The following is a 12,434-nucleotide window of genomic DNA, read 5'->3' as shown; positions in this document are numbered from 1 at the left end:
GGGGTCCCTCTTCACCTCAAAAGGTCAGGCTCCTAAAAGTGGTCCAGCAGAGAAGACTGGTGGTAGAAGATTTCGAGGCTTCACAGAGCTAAAAGGTTGTGGGTGAACCAATGAAGAGCCAATACAGAGTTCTCTGAGAATAAAGAGGATGGTGAGGAAATACATGATATACAGAAAACATGGGTCAAACATCAAGGGGGTGGATAGAGCATTTTGTCCCCTTGTTCCACAGAAATTCTTTAGGTTCTTTCTTCCTTACATTTCCATTAAGACGCCAATGAATTTGCTCTGTTTTGTTGCTGACAGCGTGAATGGTGAGGCCACACCAGGTGTATGTGACTTTGTATCCAAATGCTCGACACCTAGGAAGAGCTCATGCTACCTGAGGCTGAGACCATAGAGGCCAATCCCCTGATCATTTGCCACTTGTTTTTTATAATGGGACACTAGTTTTGTTTGGGGTTGCCAGGTATCCAATAACAGACTGTACTCCCAGTTTCCTTTCCAGCCAATTATGGTCATGTGACTATGTTCTGCACTTCAGACAGTATCTGCACTTCAGACAATATCAGCAGAAGACACCTAAAGGGCTCCTTAGGGAGTCACTTCTCCTACTACTCCACAACCAAAAATAACATATTTTCTTTTTTGATTTTGGCTATGCTGGGTCTTTGTAGTTGCAGCGCATGGGCTTCTCATGGTGATGGCTTCTCTTATTGCTGAGCACAGGCTCTAGGGCATGGGCTCAGTAGTCATGGCTCAGTAGTTGTGGTGCACAGGCTTAGTTGCTCTGAAGTATGTGGGATCTTCCCAGGTCAGGGATGGAACCCATGTCTACTGCATTGGCAGGCGGATTCTTTAGCACTGAGTCACCGGGAAAGCCCAATGATAACCTATCTTCTGCTTCCTGGAACTTGGACTTAATGGCTGACACTACAGCAACCATCTCAGATCATGAGGGGACTTTGAGAATGGAAGTTTTGATCTGAAATGTTAGAAAATAAAGAAGGAGCATGTAGACCATTCAGGTATGACCTAAATCAAATCCCTTATGATTATACAGTGGAACTGATAAATAGATTCAAGGGATTAGATCTGATTGACAGAATGCCTGAAGAACTATGGACAGAGGTTCCTGACATTGTACAGGAGGCAGTGACCAAGACCATCCCCAAGAAAAAGAAATACAAAAAGGCAAAATGGTTGTCTGAGGAAGCTTTACAGATAACTGAGAAAAGAAGAAAAGCTAAGGGCAAAGGAGAAAAGGAAAGATATACCCACCTGAATGCAGAGTTCCAAAGAATAGCAAGAAGAGATAAGAAAGCCTTCCTCAGTGATCAATGCAAAGAAATAGAGGAAAGCAATAGAATGGGAAAGACTAGAGATCTCTTCAAGAAAATTAAGAGATACCAAGGGAACATTTCATGCAAAGATGGGCACAATAAAGGACAGAAATGGTATGGACCTAACAGAAGCAGAAGGTATTAAGAAGAGATGGCAAGAATATACAGAAGAACTATACAAAAAAGATCTTCATGACCCAGATAATCACGACGGTGTGATCACTCACCTAGAGCCAGACATCCTGGAATGTGAAGTCAAGTGGGCCTTCAGAAGCATCACTACAAGAAAAGCTAGTGGAGGTGATGGAATTCCAATGGAGCTATTTCAAATCCTAAAAGATGATGCTGTGAAAGTGCTGCACTCAATATGCCAGCAAATTTGGAAAATTCAGTAGTGGCCACAGGCTGGAAAAGGTCAGTTTTCATTCCAATCCCAAAGAAAGGCAATGCCAAAGAATGTTCAAACTACTGCACAATTGCACTCATCTCATACGCTAGTAAAGTAATGCTCAAAATTCTCCAAGCCAGGCTTCAACACTACATGAACCGTGAACTTCCAGATGTTCAAGCTGGATTTAGAAAAGGTAGAGGAACCAGAGATCAAATTGCCAACATCTGTTGGATCATCAAAAAAGCAAGAGAGCTCCAGAAAAACCTCTACTTCTGCTTTATTGACTATGCCAAAGCCTTTGACTGTGTGGATCACAACAAACTGGAAAATTCTGAAAGAGATGGGAGTATCAGACCACCTGACCTGCCTCTTGAGAAACCTGTATGCAGGTCAAGGAACAACAGTTAGAACTGGACATGGAACAACAGGCTGGTTCCAAATAGGAAAAGGAGTACATCAAGGCTGTATATTGTCACCTTGCTTATTTAACTTATATGCAGAGTACATCATGAATGCTGGGCTGGAAGAAGCACAAGCTGGAATCAAGATTGCCGAGAGAAATATCAATAACCTCAGATATGCAGATGACACCACCCTTATGGCAGAAAGTGAAAAAGCGCTAAAGAGCCTCTTGATGAACATGAAAGAGGAGAGTGAAAAAGTTGGCTTAAAACTCAACATTCAGAAAACTAAGATCATGGCATCTGGTCTCATCATTTCATGGCAAATAGATGGGGAAGCAATGGAAACATTTTAAGACTTTATTTTTTTGAGCTCCAAAATCACTGCAGATGGTGATTGCAGCCACAAAATTAAGACACTTGCTCCTTGGAAGAAAAGTATGATCAACCTAGATAGCATATTAATAAGCAGAGACATTACTTTGTCAACAAAGGTCTGTCTAGTCAAAGCTATGGTTTTTCCTGTAGTCATGTATGAATGTGCGAGTTGGACTGTAAAGAAAGCTGAGTGCTGAAGGATTGATGCTTTTGAACTCTGGTGTTGGAGAAGACTCTTGAGAGTCTCTTGGACTGCAAGGAGCTACAACCAGTCCATCTGAAAGGAAATCAGTCCTGAAAAGTCATTGGAAGGACTGATACTGAAGCTGAAACTCCAATACTGTGGCCACCTGATGGGAAGAACTGACTCATTTGAAAAAACCCTGATGCTGGGAAAGATTGAAGGCGGGAGGAGAAGGGGACGACAAAGGATGAGATGGTTGGATGGCATCACCAACTCAATGGACATGAGTTTTAGTAAACTCCGGGAGTTGGTGATGGATAGGGAGGTCTGGCATGCTGCAGGCCATGGGGCCGCAAAGAGTAGGACACAGCTGAGCAACTGAACTGAACTGAAATGAACTGAACTGAACTGAGTGATGCCCGTGGGCCCCTCTGAGACCTCTGAATGCTCAGCCCTGAAGTACATAAAGAAGCTTCTACTTCATTTAAGCCATCATTATTTTGGAATTCATTATATGCATCCAAAATCAGTTTTAATTGAAACACCCTCCTTTGCATGTTAGGACCCATCCTGGTCTCAAGGTCATAGGCGGACTTGGAAGCTTGAACTGGAAAAAGTCTGAGTTGCTTTTATATCAGCTATGCTGATTAGTTTTCCTTCCCATCTTCCCAGTACTTAGGGCTTACAGCCCAGATTCTGCCCCTGATAACTTCCTGTCAGATCAAGCCATCTGACTTTCTTACACTTTTCCAGCCTCTCCTTCTCCTCAGGGCCAGGAAAGAGGTCTATTCCCTGCCTCCAGAAGCTTCCATGTAATGAAGGATATAATTTATCCCATCCCCTTATTCCTGCTGCTAGTCCTTCAGGCTTCCTCTTCTTGGAAACCCCAGCTCACTCATTTTCTCATTATTCCCAAGAGGAGTGACTCATGGTTTGGGTTGAATAAGACTCAAATTGTCATGGCTCACAAAAAGAAATAAGACTGAACTTGCTAAGGGGTCACTGTTGGAGGAAGAATTATATGTTCTTCTCATGTTGTATTCACCACACATGTACTGTTTATATGACCCAAACCTGTACCCCATGACAAACTCCTCTGCATTTCAATGCACAGAAAGAGTACCATGCAATGTGGGCATCAGGAATCCCAAGTCCCAGGCCCAGCTCTATCCCTGACTTCCTGTGTGGCAAAGGGAGCCACGCTCCCCTTCTCTGAGCCTTGATGCCTTCATCTATAAAGCAAGGGCCCTCAAAGGCATCAGTGCATTTTATCCCTCTGCTCCCAAATCTGCCAGATGAAATTTCCCCTGTGCTAGTGAGCACCTTCTTCACAAAATACAAATGTTCATAGAAACTGTCAGTCATTCACTACATAGTATGAAGTACTAATAGTTAAACAAGATGACTTTCCTCCTGACAGTACGGTAAAGCCATCTGTACTGAATGTATTGGAATGATCATTCTGAAGGAGGGAGGAAGGTTATGGTTACAAAATAAAGGAAACTGTGAATGAGGAACTGAGGCTCAGAGAGAATATATCCCCTTAGGTTCCATAGCCAGTTAGATTCAGTACTAGTTTTACAGTCTGTCTCATTCCAAGTCTTTGTCCACCATCCTGCAAACCAATACTTGGAGAAAATCTCCATGATACAAGAAATACAAATATTAAGCTGAGAAAAGATGTCACCCTATGTATAAGGTGAAATTTATGGCCCTAATAATAATGGCACAGATAAGGCATCTGTATTAAATGAGTAAGACAGATGGTGTGTAGTAAATAGCAATCCTTCCAAAGGAAAAATTCCAGAGATGAAGAATGAGTATGACGTTTCCCTGCCCCCAACCCTCACACCTCTGCCTCTTTCTCCATCCCTGCCTGTGACATCTTTACCCTCTGACCCACCTTTCTTCCATCCCAGAGCCCTAGAAATGCCTGGGCTCTTTACTTCTTCAGCAGCTAAAGGCAAAAGTCCCAGTGCAGGAGATCCTAGTAGGGGTTGGGAGGGGACCTGGGTTCGAATCCAGCCCCCTCTTCTGCTGAATCACTTCCTTCCCAACCCCCCCACCCCAAGGCAAACATGAAAAGGACGGTAATATTTCTCATCCAGCAAGGTTTGGATCTTGTGTGTGCATAGTCATGTCCGACTCTTTGCAACCCCATGGACTGTAGCCTGCCAGGCTCCTCTGTCCATGCAATTCTCCAGGCAAAAATACTGAAGCAAGCTGCCATTTTCTACTTCAAGGGACCTTCCCAACTCAGGCACTGAACCCTCATCTCTTGCGTCGCCTGCATTGGCAGGCGGATTCTTTACCATTGCACCACCTGGGCAGCCTGTGCCCTAGAAACAACCAGATATGGTAAAACAGGTGCTGGGAGCACCACTGAAGAAAATCGAGCAACTAATTCGTTCATTCAATAAACATTAATTGAACCCCTAGTAGACACCCGGCACAGTTCTAGGCACTGGGGATGCGGCTGCAGAAAAACCAAAACAAAACAGTGTTGGGGGCAATAGGAGGTGGTCAGATCCTGGATAAATTCTGAAGGTAGAGCTGACAGGGTTTGCTGATCTGAGGATACGCACACACACCACAGCAGAAGGAGGAGGAGGAAGAGAAGAGAGAGCACAGAAGTGAAGCTCACTTTGCAGCATTTTTGCTCTACTGAATTCCTGTAAGAAGCCAGCACAATCACACCTCCGAATCCTGAGAAGGCTGGTGACGGGCCCAGGGCACCTCTGAGGGAAGAAGGCAGAGCAGGACTAAATATAGGAGGATTGAAGTCTGTACAGGAAGCAGCTGGGCCCTGAGGCCCCTGCCCCGGGATTGCTCAGCCAGGCGACAACCACCCCAAACCTAGCTGCCGGTGGGAGGGAGGCTCCAGGCCTGGGACTTCAGGAAACATCCCTTCTCACTCCACCTCCTCTTCCTTAAGGGAACTTTGGAGGAAATACTTCAACTTCCTAAAAGATCAGGGGCCGAAAAATAAAATACCACCTGGCTCCTTTGGGGGATGGACTTGCTTTGATCATTCTCTGCATGTCTCAGTTTAGATGTGTTTGGAAGAGGAAAGCCAGGTGTTTCTAGGAGGCAGACCAGGGAAGAAGGAGACAGTGAGAAGAGACAGAAAGGGACTTCCCAGGAGGTCCAGTGGCTTAACCACTGCACTTGCACTGTAGGGGGAACGGGTTCGATCCCAGGTGGGTAACTGAGATCGCACATGCGGTGTAGCCCAACCCAAACAAACAAAACGAAACAGGGACTTCCCTGGAGGTCCAGTGGTTAAGACTCTGTGCTTCCACTGCAGGGGCATGGGTTCGATCCCTGACTGGGGAACTAAGATCCTGCATGCCACATGGGAGAGCCAAAAACCAGGGGGGATAAAGAGAGAAAGACAGAAAGCGAGCAGAGATGGGTGCTCTGACACTTGAGGATGACTGTTCCATGTACTACGAGGTCCTTAGCCCTTACTCCACTGAGGGTACACGAAGTTTGGTTTCACTTGGACATATTTTATATCCACATGAAGATACTCGAGGAGAGGCAAAGGAGGGTGGCAGCGGGAGCAGAAAGCTGCCACGTGCCTCCTCCTCTTTGCACGTCCGGTCGCTTTCTGTCTTGATCGCCGTCACACGTGAGACACGCCCAAGTCCGGCTGTGAGGGTGTAGTAGTTGGGGTGTTTCTGATCTGTTCTTCCTCCTCTTGCCCATGACCTTGAAACACTGGGGAGTGGGCAGAGGAGTCCATTTCCCCTCTCACTGATGTTCTACCTGTTCACATGACTCGCTGTGGCCATTGGAATATGGTTCTGGGCATATTCCAGTGTTAAGAGGCACTGATGCCCCATCCACCCTCCTGTGTGCCACCAGAAGACCATGAATTCCCGGAATTCAAAGGGGAACATGGTGATGGGTGCCACAGGCCTGAATCCAGCCTCAGCCTACAGCAGAGCTGCCCTGATGAGCCCAGCCTGGTCAGCCGAACCACAGCGCACCATAGACCTGAAAGTGTGGGCATGGACATGGTGGTAGCTGAGTTTGGGCTGGTTTGTTATCTGGTGATATTGAAGCAACAGCTGATCAACACAGACAGGTTAAGTGACTCCCCTAGGGACACACAGCTGTTAAGCAGCAGCCCTGTAACTTCCTTACCTAGTGCTCCTTCCCTCCCCTCAGGGTCGGGGCTAGGGTATAGAAGTTAGATGGTCCTAGGTAGGACCCAGAATTCAGGGCTCAGACTCTTTCGGGGTAAAAAAGGAAGAAATTCATGGTCATTCCTAATGATGCAGTGAACAGAAACCACCATCCTGTTGAGGGCTGCTCCCAGGCCAGGCTCAGGACAGCTTGGGCTCTTGAGTCAGGCTCAAAGATGCACGGGGCCAGGAACAGCCCTGTAGCACTTGGCAAGCTGGAGAGCTGCACAGGGAAGGCCTTGGGCCTCCCTGACCCTCCAAGACCTGCTGACCTCAGCCTGCTGACGTGGCACCTCTGGGTCTGAGTCGGCAAAAATCAGGCGCTGAGACTGGTCTGGAGCATTTGTGCAGAATCACAAAAAAATGCCCATTCCACATGGCTCCAGCCCACAGCCCTCTCTGTGAACTCGTAAATGGCACTACTTCTTCTAGACAGGCATGGTCTCCTGGCAAGAAGAGACAGCAAGGGGATTTGACCCCCTTTGGCCCCTGGACTATATACTTGGTTCAGTACACAACATGAACAACCAGACCAGCCGCCCTGGAAGAGGCGGACGGTTGGCTGTTTGGCTCTGCTGCCTGACCACAGACCCCACACTCCCAGCTGGTGGGCCTGGATCCTGCTCTGCTGATCACATCCAGGGCAGCACCTGGACACAGTTCGACCTCAGTGTTGACATGTGTCTGATGAACAAACCATCAGTAACGATAGGGATGCTTTTGAACTGTGTTAGAGAAGACTCTTGAGAGTCCCTTGGACTGCAAGGAGATCCAACCAGTCCATCCTAAAGGAGATCAGTCCTGGGTGTTCATTGGAAGGACTGATGCTGAAGCGGAAACTCCAACACTTTGGCCACCTGTGTGAAGAGCTGACTCATTTGAAAAGACCCTGATGCTGGGGAAGATTGAAGGCAGGAGGAGAAGGGGACAACAGAGGATGAGATGGTTGGATGACATCACTGACTCGATGGACATGGGTTTGGGTGGACTCCAGGAGTTGGTGATGGACAGGGAGGCCTGGCGTGCTGTGGTTCATGGGGTAACAAAGAGTCGGACACGACTGAGCGACTGAACTGAATGATAGGGAATTGTATATTGAGGCCATTGAGATTTAACCCATCACCTTCTGTCTGTAGTCTTCCCTGTGTGTGTGTGTGTGTGTGTGTGTGTGTGTGTGGTAGAGGATATTGACTCTGGGGTCTTGCCCAGTGTGAGGCAAACACCAGGGGTCCTAGTCCCCGGGATGAGGGTAGCAGAAGCCACAGCAGCAGCTGGAAGCAGTGAGCCCTGCCCCCAACTCTCCCCACCTCCAGCCTCACACCTGCTTCCCGTTGCTCAATTACTCTCAGCTGCCAGCAGTCAGAGCTGCACGCTTTGGAGCGGAGCCCTGGAGGGCTTGGGGGCCCTTGGGAGCTTTTGGCGGAGATTTATAGCCAAGGGGAGAATTGATGTGCCTGCCTGTGGGGGAGGGCTGCAGGTGGGTGGGGGAAGGGAGAGTGGGGAGTAGAGAGAGGGAGGGGGTTGGGAGGAATAATGGAGGGGATTAGCTCTGGGCAGTAATCCAAGCGCCAGGCATCCCTGAGCCAGGCAGCGTGGCAGAGAGGCAGGGCTTAGGAGCATGGCAGGCTGGCACCCCTTCTGAGAGCTTTGTCCCCTACAGGCCAAGAAAACTTAACACCAGGGGTGTCTATGTGGTCTCACCTTAAAGGGCGAGTGATGATGCCGTGAGCCCAAGGAGCTGTGAGAACCCCGTGAAGGTGGGTGTGGCCCATGGCACAGATGGGGGCGTGAAGCAGCTTATTTTTTTAAACTTTATTTTCTATTAGATTTTATTTTTTTAAATTCAGGTTGCTCTGGGTCTTTGTTGCAGCACGCGGGGAGGCTACTCTTTGTTGCAATGCCCAGTCTTCTTACTGGGGTGGTTTTTCTCGTTGTGGCACTCGGGCTCATTCGTCATGGTTCTCGAGACCTAGAGTGTGGGCTCAGTAGTTGTGGCGCATGGGCGCGCCACCTCCGTGGTTGCCCGCGGCATGTGGGATCATCCCAGACCAGGGATGGAACCTGTGTCCCCTGCATTGGCAAGTGGATTCTTGTCCACCGCGCCACTAGGGAAATCCAGGAAGCAGCTTTTATGAGATGGCCCTCCCTCCATAGCCCACATGGTTGAGCGGGTGTCCTCCTAGGGACACGAGCCACTGTTTACCCTCCTTCCACTGTACAGAGACCCTCAGGATGAGTCCCGTAGGAGGTCAGAGCTTGAAGGAAAATTCTCTAGTCTGCTTCCTTTCACTGGAGATTCAGTGCAATCAAACCCATGTTATTCCCCCCGTTTGCCTTGACCACCAGGAAGCTCAGAAATCATATTTTTCCCATTCAATTGTCAAAGCTGCCCACAACCTTAGTGTGGGGCATATAGTTATTCTCTCCTACCATCAATTATTATTTGGCCTTAAGTTTTCACTCTGTAATACAGATTATTTTTTAAAAATTTATTTACTTTCCTTTATTTTTGGCTCTACTGGGTCTTCACTGCTGTGTGCAGGCTTCCTGGTATCCATATCTGTTCCTTAAGTCCCTTTAACTCCTTGGACAGAGACAGGGACATACAGGGGGCAAGGTGGATCACACAGGTACATGCGTGAGGACCTGTGTGTCACGCTCTGGGATTCAAGGTCCAGTGGAGAAAAAACTAATTTCAGAGTCAGAGCCAGACAGACTGGGGCTCAGATCCAGGGCTCTACCTGTCTGGGTTATCTGTGAACCTCAGTTTTCTCAGCTGCATAATGGGGATAAACCACCATCCTTCACAAGCTGATCAGTGAGGAATTTCAGAGATACACTGCATAAAAGCCATGAGTGCCCAGTGTCTGGGGTGGTGATGGCTGTTATCTGGTCAGTGGGGGGCACTGTGTTTTATGCAATTCCAGGAATGGGAAGACACGCTGAGCCTTGACTTTAGCAGGTAGAGAACTTAAAAGCAACAACGACAGTAATAATATCTTGCACAATGAGCTGAGTTCTGTGCACTAAACTGTCTCCCTAAGATACGAGGTCCTTTAAATGTCCCCATTTTATAGATGAGAATACTGAGGTCCCGAGGGGCCCAAGGTCACACAGAAAGGAAATGGCAGGTGGACTTTTGAGGCCAGAGCCTGCGCTGTTGCACTCTGGAACTGCTCTCAAGGAGGATAGGTTAGGCAGAGCGGACAGGAGGGCAAGTGCTATGGGCGTGTTGGTCACCCTGTGGATGGAGCAGAGGGTAGATAAAGCTGGAAGAATTGTTGATTAAATCCCTGAAGGGCTGAACGTCAGCATCTGAGGCTGGGCTGGTCCTGCAGATTCGGACTCACCAGGAGTTGGAGGGGGAGAAGCAGCTCAGGAAATTATTTTCCATGCTTACCAGTAATTTCTGTATTTTTGAAAACATTTTCTCTGGATGGTGGGGAATGTTGGCTTTCTACTTGAAGGCATACCAGCAAGTTAAACTTAAAAATAACATCAACACCACAAGCAGTTACGATGCAGGCATCTAGCCTCTGCTTAATCCTTCTGGAATACACTTTGGGAGGTGAATTTGTTACTGTCATCAGAAGAAGGAAATTGAGGCACAGAGTGGGCAAGCATCTTGCTCAAGGTCACACAGCTGATGATGGCAGAGCTGCACAGCTCATACTGAATGGCCCACGTTAGATCTGTTCATTTTTAACGAGAGTCAAATGAAGCAAGAAGGACTGGCCCAAGCAGCATAAATGAGCTTCCTTATGGTTGATGAACAGGGGCTTTTAGGAAGTGAGCGATACCAGCCCAGACTGCCTCCCGAAGACCTGGACAAAGATGCCCTCAAAGCCGTGGGGAAGCTTTCCAGGAACAGGCAGACCAAGGAGAAGGACCAAAGATCCTGGAGGAAACAGCAGCAGTTCCCGCACAGGAATTGAGCTCCTGTGACCGTCAGTGTTGAAAAGCTCCTGGCAGGCTCCTTACAGCCCTGGACAAGCTTGGCTGTATCACCACACACAGACCCTCAGCAGCACCGTCACTGTCTCCCAATCTCCTTACAGATGTTCCTCCGAGAGCTTTTGCAGTCCTAAGCCCTGTCTCCACCTGTGCCACCAGCATCGGCATCCTCTCCTCGTCACCCTCAACTTCCCTGATTCCTCCTCATTCCGGTTCTTCACATCACCCTCACGGAGAGGAAACAACAGCAGCATTCCTGGCGTTCTCACCATGTCCCCTCTTTTTAGTGCTTTTCCTCACTCACTCACACCCACCCTAGGTTGTGTCCCCATTGTACAGATGAAAAAACTGAGGCACAGAGAGGTAAGGTGAGGGGAGGAGCCAAACAGGGCGGGTGTGCTCAGGTCCTGGGCCACCTGCCTCCCAGCATCAGAGCAAAAAAAGGAGGGATGCGCCTGCAGATTGGAAACCCGATGGTCTCTCCCTGAGGTCAGGAAGCAGGTGCTGTCCACTGAGCTGTCTCCCCAGTCCAACGTCCCCCCTCCTCCTGAGGACAGGGCCCTGTCTGTCTAGTTCACCACCTGAAGCCACGCTGGCCCATCCATGGCAGGGGCTCAGAAAGGAAAGGCTAAATTGAAAGAGCACATCCTTGCGTGCATGACAGCAGGGACCGCCAAGCGTCGCAAGGGTGGGTGAAAGCCACGCAGCTTCAGAGTGGGCTGGGGAGTGGGGGTGGGCAGGGCTCTCAGAGTGACAAAAGCTTTTCTGCTCTGACCCAGAAATTCCAGATTCCAGGAATCTGCCCTCAGATGAATTCACACATGAGTAAAGAGATGGATGGGCAAGCATCGTCGTGACAGTCCTGGATTTAACAGCAAAAGATCAGAAACAATGCACATGTCCATTGAAGCGGGGCTGTCCACACAATGGAAAACAGTGCAACTGTTCTTTAAAATATGGTTTTTGTGGGTTTTTTTGGTATACTATTCAGCTTGCAGGATCTTAGTTTCCTGACCAGGGATTGAACCCGGGCCCTGGCGGCAGTGAAGGCACCAAGTCCAATCACACGGGCACGGTGCATGTGTGCTAGGTTGCTTCAGTCATATCTGACTCTTTGTGACCCCATGGACTGTAGCCCACCAGGCTCCTCTGTCCATGGGATTCTCCAGGCAAGAACACTGGAGTGGGTAGCCATGCCCTCCTCCAGGGGATCTTCCCGGCCCAGGGATCGAACCTACACTTATGTCTCCTGCATTGGCAGGCGGGTTCTTTACCATGAGCGTCACCTGGGAAGCACCCTAACCAGTGGACCACCAGAGAATTCCCAACAGTGCAACTGTTTAGAAAATGAATGAGAAATTTATGTTCTCATGTGGAATTATCACCAAGCTGTAGGAACTGAAATAAGCAAAGCACAGGCCAGAGTGTGTAATAATGCTCCTCGGGGTGGAAGAGGGGTGAGCACACGTGGGAGGTGACCGTGCAGGATATACAGAGTGTCTCTGGAAGGAGTCTTAAGAAGCTGGGTCGCGTTTGCCTCTTGGGAGGGGAGCCCGAAACAGGGGTGGGAAGGAAACTTGCATCATGCAG

General features: G+C 48.6%; 1 protein-coding gene across 1 annotated transcript in view; it reads right to left on the bottom strand.

Annotated features, from left to right (window-relative positions):
• C6H4orf50 (chromosome 6 C4orf50 homolog) overlaps positions 1-12,434 on the bottom strand; it is a 147,689-nt gene that overhangs the window by 62,515 nt on the left and 72,740 nt on the right.

Source organism: Bos taurus, chromosome 6, assembly GCF_002263795.3.
Source record: "Bos taurus isolate L1 Dominette 01449 registration number 42190680 breed Hereford chromosome 6, ARS-UCD2.0, whole genome shotgun sequence".
In the NCBI taxonomy this organism is placed as follows: domain Eukaryota; kingdom Metazoa; phylum Chordata; class Mammalia; order Artiodactyla; family Bovidae; genus Bos; species Bos taurus.
This window is presented reverse-complemented; position numbering and strand designations above follow the sequence as displayed.